We start from the raw sequence: 11,207 nt of genomic DNA, 5'->3' as shown, positions 1-11,207 counted from the left end.
TCACTTCTTTTCCTCACTTTTTCTATTTTGTCCCTCTTCTGTCTTTATTTTGTCACTTCCTATTATTTGAAAAGGAAAAGTAGGCACTTTATAAACATGATGACTCATAAATATAATAAAATGGTTAATATGATTTCCAAATGCAGTGACTGAGACACTCATCATGGCCTTCAAAGCTCCCTACCTCAGTGCCATTACTTGCATTCCACTTGTCCTCTCAGGGCTTCTGCTCATTCATTCTCCACCATGCCTAACCCTTTCTGTCTCTCACGAATACACCTAGACAGTCTCATTGCCTGAATTTTCCATATGTCACAGTGGCTGAATAACTCTTCTGCTCTAACCTCCACTCTCCATTTCTACCTGTGCACACCCAGTTCAAATATCATCTCCTCAACAGAGCCTTCCCAGATTTCCCCAGTCAAATAATTTTCTTGCTAATTGCTTTCCACTGTTAAAGTGTGTTTATTGAATCACATAATCCCTAACTGTATCTTTCTCTCATTTTTGCTCCAACATATTTTGTTCACTTGATTTTACAATACCTTGTAAGGCAAACTTGCATGGTTCTGCTTTGTACACTTCAGGCTAAGCTTGGAGATAGTTTAGCAGAGAGCGGTCAGAGAGGATCTAGCACTGGAACCCAAGCCCTCATGCTCCACAGCAATCTCTCTCTAACCCTCCACCCCACACAAAGTGTCAGTCTCCAAACATCCAGGTGGAGCCAACATAAAGCCAAGAAACCATAACAGGTGAGGAAGGAAACCACTGACATGCTCAGGACATGTTCTGACTATCAAATGGATGCAATCTTCAGGATGGGTCAAAGACATCAGCATTTTTAATGTATATTTGAAAAATAACAAATGAGGAGGAGATACAAAGGTTAGAATGATGTCAGAGGCAAAAGGGAAAAAAATAAGTGTCACTGTGAACAACAGTTAGAGAAGAAAGAAAAATCAGGAGATGAGACATAGAAAAACACATAGTACAAGGGCAGGCAAAATATCCACGATAGGGACAAAGAGTAGCTTCTTCTAGGATTTCACTAAAGAGTTTTTCTTCTGTCTCTTCTACTCCCCATATTACCTCTAACCCCAACCTCACAAAGAAGACATTGTAAGCAGGGTGGTAGCAAGTCAAAGACAGCCGACATTCCTATCATCAGTATCAATGCACATCGATTGCATATCATCAGTATGCACCCCTATTCTCTTCCAGCCTTAAACTTTGCAAATAAGAAGTCTGCAGGTATTGGATACTATACCTCCGCCCCCTTCAGTGTGTCTCCTTTTTTGATCAGAATTGGGCCTGAGACATTGCTGCATAAAGAGAAGCCAGTGTAAACTTGGGAACCCCTCAACACTGGAATCTTTTCATCACTGATGGAAATACATTCCTGAAACTTCAGGTTTCTCGGGAGATGAAGATGACGATGACAGCAATTGCGCTAAAACCTGGTCCCACGTGGGAGGCAAGTGAAGGGTTATAGTTCAGTTGGGCTCGAAAACTTACCTTTTTTCTTCTAAAAAAAAAAGAAGAAGAAAAGAAAGAAAAGGAGAGATGACATCCAATAAGGAACTCACAATTTTCTCTTTTTCAACTCTGATTTACTTTGAACCTGACTCACATGAAGTGTGTCTGCAGCATGTAAATTGTACTTTAAATTTACCCAGTCTCACTTTCTGTTGCAGAAGCTATGGGGAAAGCAGATGCTCCACAAACAGCCAACCTTTCCCAGAAGGCCTGATTTAGACTCTAAATCTGAAATATCAGCAGGATGTTTCTTACTTCTGCTTCTAGAACTTTCTAGAACAAAAAGAAAATATCCCCACTAGTCTGTGTAGAAATATCTTTAAAGTCAGTTCTATTACCCCAAAACATTCCCTGGCAGTATATGTGAACTAAACATTTATTTTTCCTTCACCAAATATTTATGGAGATTTCATAAAAGTTCACAAATACCCAGCCTCTGGAGGGACAAAGACTTTCCACAAACCCTGAAGAACCTGTTGAATGAACTACTTAACACAGTGAATCCAGGACCATGGCAAACCATGGGGCCAATTAATCCCAGACAAGGTTGACAATGAGCAGATTCTGTCCTCAGAACTCACCTCTCCTAAGGGACACCTCACATTTTGGTTACCAAGTGTTCCACTTAAGCTCAGACTCAAAGTCACATTGAGATGTATATTGCTAAAAGTTACCAAAGGTTTTCTCCTTTAAGCCAAATCTTTTTTGACTGGCAGGCAAAGCTCTGAGCCCAGGTAAAGTTTCAGATAGATATTATATAATTGAATTCCAGCTCCATCATTTGTGGTTCTGTGATGTTAAGCAATTTTCTTAACTTTTCCTAGTTTTCTATTCTGGAAAATGTTACTATTAAATATTATAATTATCATTAATCCTAATGATACTGATAAGATATATTATAACATAAATAATTACAATGAAAACTACTAATTAAAATTTCTATAATGTCTAAAACATTTTGAAGTCAATAAGTCAGTAAAGAAAGGAAGGAAAAAGAAAAAGGGAATGGAAAAAAATGTTTGACAAATTTTTATTTTTAAATCAACTGCTTAAGGTATAATTCACATATAATATATAGGCAGTAATTTTAAATATATAGTAGGTGAGTTTTTACAAATGTATACATCCATGTAACTACCACTACAATAGCAGGTGTTTATCAATTCATTTATGTATTCAAAGAACTATGTTTTGGCTTTGTTTGTTTCTTTACCCTCTTTTTATTATTTCATTTTATTATTTGGTTCCTTATGAAGACTATGAGGGAGAATCTGTTCCATGGCTCTTTTCTAGCTCCTAATGGTTTGCTGGCAGTCTTTGGAGCTCCTTGGCTTGTAGATGCATCACCCCAATCTCTCTGCCTTCACCTTCACATGGCATTCTCCCTGTCTCTGTGTCCAAATTTCTGCATATCTGTCTCTGTATCCAAATTTCCCCTTTTAATAAGTACATAGGTATGTTGGATTACAATTCACCCTAAAAACCTCATCTTCTTTTTATGATTGATTATATCTCTCCAGCAATACATGACTATGGCCATATATCTCAATGATAGATTTTGTTTAAACCTCATCTTACTTTATCATCTGCAAAGACCTTATTCACATTGCAATGTGTTTATTTCTATATATATTTTTTACATTCAAGTATGGCCAATGTTTCAATGTTGATAATTTTTCAATGTTGATAATAGGAACTGAGGGTTAGAACTTTAGCATCTTTGGGGGGATACAATTTGGCCCATAACACATACTATAGAGCCCCTAGAACTGAGGAGATGTCCTGAGGGAAAAAGTGCTGTATTATTGAGGCTCTCCAAATTTCCTTCAAAAGCTCTCCTGGTGTCTCTGCCCCCACCTCACCCTACCTCCAGCAGTGACCCTCCAACATAGCAAAGCCCAGATTCTCAACTTCCTGTCAATGCCCAGAATCAACAAATGCTCCCAGGGTAAAAGCAGCCACAGAATTCAGCTCACTTTATTGAAAGTCAGGTCTCTTGGAGTCTCATTCCTTCCACTTTTGGTTGCCTCAGCAGGTCTCCAGTACCTCATACAGGCAATTTCTCTATTGTATCTGGCATTTTTAGTTGTCCACAGCAAGAGCATTTTTGTCCACAAGTTATTGCATCCCACCCAGGAGCAGAAGCCCATTTATGTATTTTTATTATCATTCATTTATTAATTTTAAAAGTATTTATTGGCCACTTACCATGTCCCAGGTGCTATTGCAGGCATTGGAGATTTAACAGTATACTTTAAAAAAACACTACCCTCAAATAAATTACATTCTAGTGCATATACAATAAACAAAATAAAGAATCAAACTGTATGACATGTTAGATAATGACAGGTGTTAAGTAGAAAAATGAAACAGAAACGGAGGAATAGAAGTCACAAAATGTTAGTGGGTGGGACTTGCAATTCTTTGAGGTAGTCAGAAAATGCATTACTGAGAAGACACATTTGAATAATCAACCAAAGGAAGTGAGGGGTTGAGAGTGTAAGCCATGCAGGTATGTGGAGGAAGAATAATAGAGACACAAAGATCAGACTTTCCAAATATCTTAGGCCGGAGTATGTCTGGGATCATGTAAAAAGTATGCATTTGTGTACTGTAATGGAGTCAAAGACTTGTTAGAGTCAGGCACTAGTAGAAGGAAGCTGGAAATAATGCAGATGTGGTTGAAAATGAACGGGTATGAAACTGAGTTTATAAAAGATTTAAACTAATGATGATGACAAGGTCTAAAGTATGACCATGGGAGTAACCAGCTGAGACAGATTAAAGGGCATGATTCCTGGATGGTCAAGTGGTCAATTTAAGAGTCTGTATGTTGTAAGGATTATCTATGTAGATATGAAAATAACTAAGAAGTATGGCAGAATCATGTTGAGTGACAGTGAGCAAGGAGCTAACCCCTTCAAGAAATAAAGGGTAATGACCCCAAAAGCAGCAGAACCTTTTAAAAGGAGGAGTTGAGTCTGCCAAGACAGATTGAGACTAAAAGCTAGGGAAAATCATGGACAGTAGAAGAGATATAAACCAGAAGTAGTAATGAAAGAGGTGGGAGACAGAAACTGAGGTGGGAATGGCATAGAAGATTTGTCTAAATTTGAATGATCTCTTTATTGATAATTGTTCAAATAGAATTGTTCTCACTTGGATAGACAAAGTCAAGAAAATTGAACTGTAATCCTCTTTTGCAATCTACTTTTTATGCTCTGTTACCTCTGGCTTCTATTCCTTCTGTGAGGGAGTGGGGGAAGACAGCTCACTATATGTGCAGTTTTGGTACTGGTTTTGCTAGTAATGTGGTCTTTCAAGAGTTCCCCCTGATGGTTTCTGAATAAGAGATACCCATATGGAATCTGTCTTACTCTTCCATAGCTGATTGATATGGGCTGCTCACCTCTCCCAAGAAGAATTCATCTATAGGGAGAACTGTGCCAATCAGATTTTATCTCTCAAAAATTCACTGACTCAAATTCTGTAGCAGGTGCTAATGAACCCACCATAAATGATGGAGTAATGTGATACAGGAACACTGAGAGCTGGGGTTCTAAACAAGCTCTGGTCTCTGCCTTTCTTGAATCCTGGTTGTTTATTTCATTCAAGTCAGTTAGATCAGTGTCCTAGATACAAACTTCTTTTCAAATGAAATAGTTTGTGTAAATTTCTGTTCTTAATCTCTAAGATATTTTTGTCTTCCCTCCAAAAAGGTTTTTCAAAGCATGGAGTGAATGACAAGCAGTCTGATAGGTAATTTCTCTTTTCATTCTTTTTTTGATTATTAGATTCTAAGTAAGCATAAAATTCAACTCTTTAATTTTACAGATGAGGGTTCTGAGTAGCCAACTCAGAACTGATTAGTAATCTGAGAGTAAAATCGTTTTCTGACCCCCATGTAATGCTTTTTTCAACAGCATTATGTTACCACTTTCAAGGTAACATCCCATAAAGATCATTTTGAGTTCTTTATTCTCAACTTTTATTTTTTAAAAAAGTTTAATGTGTTATTTTTCATCAGAAAGCACTGCCAATTTGTTCCATAGTTTCCTCATGGCAGTTTTTACTTCCTTATTCCTGAGAGGATAAATCAAAGGATTGAGCAAAGGAGTTAGGATGGTGTAAAATATTGCCACCATCTTGTCAGAGAAGAAGGTAGATGGAGGTAGTACATACACAAATATGCACGGAACAAAGAACAAAACCACAACAGCAATGTGAGATCCACTGGTGGAGAGAGCTTTCTGCCGCCCTTCAGAACTATAGTTTCTGAGAGAGAGCAAGATGACACCATAGGAGACAAGTAACAAAGAGAAGTTTATGACGCAGATAAACCCACTGTTGGCAACCACCAAAAGGACAAAGATGTAAGTGTCAGTGCAGGCAAGCTCCAGTAATGGGAACAAGTCACAGATAAAATGATCAATGACATTGGGGCCACAGAAGGGCAGCTGGAAAGTAAAGAGAATTTGTATCATGGAATGCAAGAAACCCCCTGCCCAGGCTATCCCCATCAGAATGCCACACAGCTTCCAGGTCATGATGGAAGAGTAGTGCAAAGGCTTGCAAATGGCCACGTATCAGTCATAGGCCATGGCTGTGAGGACAATCACCTCCACCCCAGCAAAGAAGTGTTCAGCAAAGAGCTGGGTCATGCAACCTTCAAAAGAGATGGTTTTCCTCTCATAGAGGGAGTCTACAATCATCTTTGGGGCAATGACAGAAGAGAAGCATGCATCCAGGAAGGACAAAAAAGCCAGAAAGAAGTACATAGGAGAGCCCAGCAGTTCAGGGCTGCTGAGGATGGTAACTACAATCAGCATGTTGTCTCCAACAGTCACAATCTAGACAAACAAAAATATAGTGAATACAATTTTCTGAACATTTGAATTCTGTGAAAGCCCCAGTAGGATGAACTCAGTTACAAAGCTTTGGTTTCGCGTGATTTCCAAGAAAAAAGTGAAGGCTCCAACAGTGATTATGCAGAATCTGCAATTACAATAAAAAAAATTTTCTTCAGAGCACTTTATAGTATTATAGTCATTAACAAGTTGGCACACCAATATGCAAAATTATCTTGAATGCTTCTTTTGTCATTGAGAATACAAAATTAGAAACTTGTTGAAGGCAGTAGCGGGAAGTCAGGCAGAATGGAGATAGAGATAAATTATTGAATACTTTAAAACAGCCAGAGTTTCAATATGAGGAAAAGGAAGCACCCACACATGGCAAAGAAAAGAAATAGTTTTTATCTCAAGTCCAAGTTTTGCTTAATTACTTCCTGGGGTGGATTATTGAGAAGCATTCTGAAGACACATCCAAGTTATGAGAAAGGAGGACTGTAGTTTATTTATTATTCATGCCTGCCACTGGCATGGGATGGGAGTGACCAGCATGGTGACCAGCATGCCATTCCTGATCAGGAGACTGCCTGATCTACAAATAAAAGAAGAAATAGCAGACAATTTAAGAAGCACTTTAAAATCATGGCTCCTCCTCAACTATTTCTTTAAAAGTCTGAACCGAATTTGGCCTTTAAATAAATTAATTCATTCTGTATAAAAGAGAAAGTTCTATGAAAAAGTGTCTAGCTCTATACTTAACTCATAGCAAGTATGTATTGTGTTGAGGTTTTTTCTTTTTAATTCATCATCTTAATATGAGAACAGAAGTTCATAAAAATAATAATGCCTACTTCAGAGTGTCATCATGATGACTACATGAAGTAATGCAAGGAAAGCAATTGCTCAGGACCTATTGCCTAGGAAACACTCTGTGTTGGGTCTTATCATGCCTATTTTATCGGTGGAGAATTCATGCCTAAGGAGACTATGTTCAAGCAAACAATAGATGCTTGATCAGGAATTTTAACACAGAACCTCTGTCTCCAACACCCAATTTCTTTCCGCTGGATCAACAGGAAAAAGAGTGGGTTTTTTCCTTTTCTAGTAAGAACTTCAGAGCAGAGGTGGCCTTTCTACAGTCTCCATCCACATGTGAAGATTCAAGCCTCTGATTCCTTTGTTCATGTTTAAATGAGGCATCTTGATGAAGGAAACAGGGCAAACGATGCAGAATTAGAAGGTGATGGCTCAATCACTTACATATACTAATCGAGAACTCACATAGGTAAGGAAGAGAAAAAACACACTGAATATAAGTCAGAGTCCTGAGGTTTTATTATTTGCCAATTACTTATGTATAAAAATGTGTCCTGATCTGATCAAGTAAACTCTTCAAAATAAATACCTTTCAGATTTATATGAGTTTATTGTAAAGCAGAGATGTTCATATATAGCTGCTCATCTCCCAGATTATGATGAGGGTCAAATCTGAAAATGTGAAATGTTGCTCATGATACAGTGCCCTTCCCAATTGTAGTTACTATTTGTTCACTTAAAAAGCCAGCCAGCCGCCTTACCTACCTGCAGAAAGCTCTTGCATGAGTCATCCAGATAATTACTCCAACTTCATTTTTCACAGGTAGACAGAGCTTCAAAGCATGATTGTATCCTCACCTGTACATTTAACTGAAATGTATCTGTCAAATTGCTTATATATGTATATATGTTGTGTGTGAATATTTGCATCTATCTATGTATATATACATATATAATACATGTTTAATGAAAATAAGTGGATAAAAGAATAATGGGATTTATTGTAAGAATAAAAAATAAGCTCATTTTATGAAAGCCACTTAGAGTTAAAAGAAATCATTTTAAAAATTAACAAATTAACAAATATACCGTTGTATACATTAATATCTGTTGCTTACTTTAAAACAACCATTTCCATTATGTTCTCAGTTTTATTCCTAACTGGTGTCTGCACTGTGAACTCCATGTTCAGTTACCACCTATCACCAAGAAAACAAGAATATAAAACAAACCCTATAATGTCATTGGGTCAGTAAATAACCATTTATTACAAAGTGAAGAATATCAATACATGATCTAGCAGTGGTCAGCTTAGCCTAGGCCAAAGCAGGAGAGACAATGACATGAAGGGAATGAAAACATCAACTCCAGACTGGTAGAGACCTGGGTTCAAATCCAGTACCTTCCACTTGTTCTATGGCAGGGAACAAGTTACTTAAAATTCTTAAAATTCTCAAGTCCTCAGGTTTCACGTCTATAAATGGATACGATAAGAATGCCTATCAATAGGGTTCTTATAAGAATCAGGTAAACCAATAGACATAAAAACACGGATGCAGTAAGAAGCACAGAAGGGTGTGGTCATCAGTGTGAACAAGCTTCCAGAGCCATTGACACAGAACAGAATGACAGCAGTTTGGCATCTAATCCCTGCTTTACCACGACCAAGTCTGATAAGTGTTTCTACTCATCATTTATTTACAAATGTAAAATACTTTGTTTGGTCAATCACAGTGCAGAAATGACATTTTTTGAATGAACAACACCTTTAAATGTCCTTTGTAATCCTGAATAAAGGACGGTGGCCCTCAGACTCACATGCATCCACTCCTATTTCAGGAACTTCATTGTACAATGATGACCAAGTTAGGTGGGAGGTGGAAAGGAAGACAAGGTTCTATGTTAATCTAATGATTAAATAATTGTTAATCTTCCCACTTTCTTTATCTGAGATATTCTACGAGTAATACCATTTTGGAATTAAAATATTCTTTAGATATAAACAAACCAACCCCTTTTTTCAGATAAAAAGAATTTCCAAAATTAGTGTTAAAACTTTGACAGTGGAGAGTATCGCATCCTCAGGATTTATGATCACAGGTTTAGGATTTTAATGATGTGAGAGGTAATTATCCTAAATGCAATGTGTCATCCTGGATTGAATCCTAGAACAGAAAGAGGACAGTAGAGGAAAATTAGCAAAATATGAATAAAATCTAGTGTTTAGTTATGGGTAATGGACCAGTGTTCATTTCATAGTTCTGACAAATACACCTATGGTGATGTAAGATGATGATATTAAGGGAAACCAAGTGAGTAGTGCACAGGAATTGTATATTCTGTATACTCTCATAGTACCTTTTCTGCTAATATAAAATTACTCTAAATAAAAGTTAATTTACAAGAAAATTTGTTTTTGTTTCCTCTGTCAAAAAGCTAGCAATCCCAGCTCCATCGCCTAATAGCCGTGTGTCATTGAATAAACTGCTATGCCTCAGGCCCCCTGGCTTAAAAGAGTCAAATAGTTACTATGAATATATTTTGCAAAGTATAAATCAAAAGGAAAATATGAAATATTGCTGTCAGCATTATTTTTAAGCAGTGCTTACGTACACAAAGTCAGCTGGAAAATTGAACCAGTCATTAAAATAAAATGTGTTTTTTAAAATCATGCTATATTTTAATGATACCCATTCTAAACTTTCAATGAAACTGCTTTTTTCATATAAACCTTTTGGAAAACATATTAGTAAATAATTCCAGAAGCATAAACATGTTTGTGTTCTTTATACTGGAAACCTCACCCCTAAAAATTTATTCTACAAGTAAAATGTGATGGGGGAAGTTTTACAATGGAAATTGGTGCAGTGTCATTTATAATAGTAAAAATTGAGAAGTATCTAAAATATTCAATAATAGGAAGATGTTTATGTAAATCAGATTATTATGAATTAATATCACATGTTATGACTAAAGTACTAATTAATAATATGAGGAAATACAAAGTGAAGCATTTTTATAATATGTTAAGTGAGAAAAACAAGAAAAATTGTAATAACTCTGCCCATTTGTACAGGTATTTTAAATATACTTTTACAATCTAGAAGAGAACATATCAAAATAATAAAGACTTTTTATTTGCTATATATATCTTGTTATAATTACAAGAATATTTAAAATTAACATCAGATTCAAAGCCCACAACACCATATTTTCCATCATCTCAATCATTCAGGAAAAGGATGTGAGGTCTGGGGATAATTTATTTGCATAGGTGGAACTAACATGCTAACATAGCACAGACTCTTATATTAAAAATTTTAAAGTATTGCATACTTTCCATAAATGGCCATACCATAAGCCCAGCCCTCCCCATGCTCTATGCACTTAATTTTGTATCAGTTTAAAATTCACATTCTCCTATAGGTAGCATCTTATCTGTCCATGTTTCTCCTTATATTTCCATGGTCATTCCTGTCTTAGTAGTCATAGCCTTTAATATGCTGCAGCTGCACCTGAGATTGCTCAGGGCCCCCTCCCAGCATGAATTGTGTAGTCCGTGGCGTCTCTACCGGCTGTGACCTTGGGAAAGTTGCCTTCTGTGCCCCACTGCCTACTATTTACTTCTTATTAGTTTTAGTACCAAAACTAATTCTAGCACTAATCGTTCTGAAAATAATAGAAATTCTGGTTCAACTTTAAAGTATACGTAACATCATAAACTATAAGAGGAAATAGTAATAAGGTTATCATCCTAAATAGTATTTTGTAATTATATTTTAAGAAGTAAATTTTAGATGCATTTATATGTACATATATGTACATATCAATCACATTTGCAAACACTTTTCTAACTAAATATTATTATAATTTTTTTAAAAAAATTAAAATTCTACTTGTAATTATCCTCCCTGTTAAATTCTTTCAATCCATGTTTTTGATCTAGGATTATCATTCAGCAATAAAAGATTTCTTCCTTGGTTGTCTGACTAATCATATTTCCTT

At 36.3% G+C, this 11,207-nt stretch overlaps 1 pseudogene; it reads right to left on the bottom strand.

Annotated features, from left to right (window-relative positions):
* Positions 1-5,549: 5,549 nt before the first annotated feature.
* On the bottom strand, positions 5,550-8,388 carry LOC134391834 (olfactory receptor 4C15-like; annotated as a pseudogene).
* Between the last annotated feature and the right edge of the window lie 2,819 nt (positions 8,389-11,207).

Source organism: Cynocephalus volans, chromosome 12, assembly GCF_027409185.1.
Source record: "Cynocephalus volans isolate mCynVol1 chromosome 12, mCynVol1.pri, whole genome shotgun sequence".
NCBI classification, from domain to species: domain Eukaryota; kingdom Metazoa; phylum Chordata; class Mammalia; order Dermoptera; family Cynocephalidae; genus Cynocephalus; species Cynocephalus volans.
The sequence above is the reverse complement of the archived record's forward strand: the minus strand, read 5'-3'. Positions and strand labels throughout refer to the sequence as shown.